This window comes from Mya arenaria, chromosome 8, assembly GCF_026914265.1.
Source record: "Mya arenaria isolate MELC-2E11 chromosome 8, ASM2691426v1".
Lineage (NCBI taxonomy): Eukaryota > Metazoa > Mollusca > Bivalvia > Myida > Myidae > Mya > Mya arenaria.
In genome coordinates this window covers 45,609,349-45,611,351 of record NC_069129.1, presented here as the reverse complement: position 1 = coordinate 45,611,351, position 2,003 = coordinate 45,609,349, and positions in this window count along the sequence as shown.

Below are 2,003 nucleotides of genomic sequence, written 5' to 3'. Positions count from 1 at the left end.
GGAGGGTTCGCATCCTCAGAGTGGACAACAACTATTTTCATAAAATGCCCTGGAATGGACCTGATGCGTTATTTTGGATATACCGACATAGTCTTGCTTTGTGAACTTTTAAATTTTAAACTTTTCAAATTTTAGGATTTCCGAAAACATTGTATGTTTTCTCAATACATACTAGTAAAGGTATACGACAAAAAGCAATAAAAAATACAATTATACAGTACAATTTCTTATTGAAAAACATGCATTCGTATGTGACTCTTGCTGGGTTTCTAATCTTTAAATAAAGTTGGAATTTTATTGTGTTGGGTTTTCTACATAGGTCCATTATGCTGTGGTACCTAACATGTACCAGGTTTAGCGTTGACACTGAGATTAAGTTACTCATATATCGAGTATCATGCCCAAATATTCCTGCTATAAGTTACGTAAGAAACTTAAAATAACGTGCACTGTACACTTTGGTTTGCAAGCAATGTGCTCTAAAGAGGTGTGTTTTAAATTAATGCTGTACAAAAGAGGTATTTAAACGATGGACATTCGTCAGAAACATGGCAAGTGTTATCTTATTCAGGAGTGCGGTACAATAAAGTCTGTCAAAATATAATTGAATAAAATATTTGAACAATACGTAAACGAATAAGGTACATTATATGTAACATAATGATATACTCATCCTAAAACTGTTTCAACTATATTTGCCGTCCTATGATTTAAATCATAAAATGATTTATTAAAAGGTTTCAATCATTTCACATCACCGTATTCTTAAGCATAAGTTAGTTCAAAAACATTGGAAGAAATGTGATATCTGCCTTCTCATTCTTGTCAAGACTAATATCATTGTATAAAAAAACTGAAAAAAATGTTTTACTAACGATGTAATTCAGCATATAGTTTCCGCAGGTTGTGTAAGAGCTCGTTAAGAAAGGTCACTGTGTAGGAGATAGCAAACCAGCATCGACCTTTAGGTTGTAAGACTTCAACAATTAGGTGTGGTTCGGTTTGATGGCCGATAGGCGATTTAAATGGCTGCAAATGTAGACACAAACCTTTTTAACTCATATGTTCTGACACTACTCCTGTGAACAGATCAATTAATCAGACATACTTATATATGTCTAGATCTAACAAATCTTACAATAATCTTTATTTAAGGTCATAATTGCAAGCAAACATAAACACAATATAATTTAATTTGCAGGACGAGCGGAATGAATTTTCTTCATTTGATAACAAAGAGCTTTTTTCTACATACATTAAAAGTAGACAACCGCAGAACTAATGTAGCAACAGACAGAATATTGGTTGTTCGCACATAAATGTTTCCATTTAACTAAAGTGTACACTGTAAATATATATAAATTATCAAACACACGTTCTGTTATTTCCAACTGTACATTTAAATTATTAGGCCCTTACTTGTAGCGTAGTTAAATGTAAATAATTCTGACAATGTTAATCGTCCATATACAACCAAGGTTGTTTTCAATGGAAAATGGCCGAGGTTTGTCGATTGCCAATGGGAGCACATAATAAATGTATGAAAACAGTATAATAAGTTTGATTAAAAATGTTCCTGGATATAAATAAATAAGTGCAGGTGTAAGTTCAACAATACTCATCGATCTATATGATTTGATTTGGTGTTTCGATGTTCAGCGATTTAACTGATATTTGTTGGTGTAAGAATACTAATTGATGTAAATGGTTACTGTAGTCCTAGGTGAAATGATAGCAATCGAAATAATTAGTAAGTGCTGGTGCGGCAACGTTTATTTCAACAAATGAATAATGTAGATGTAGTTGCAGCTCTGCTGCTCTGCAGCTCTGTTTATCGATATAAATGCAATAGTTTGTTTCTCTAGATGAAGCTCTGCTTATCGATATTAATGAAATATGTAGGAGTGGGTACAACTATATGTATTCGTATGAAAGCGACTGAAGGTATTGGTACAACAATTTGCATCGATATCATTGAAATGTGGAAGGGTAAGTGCAACATT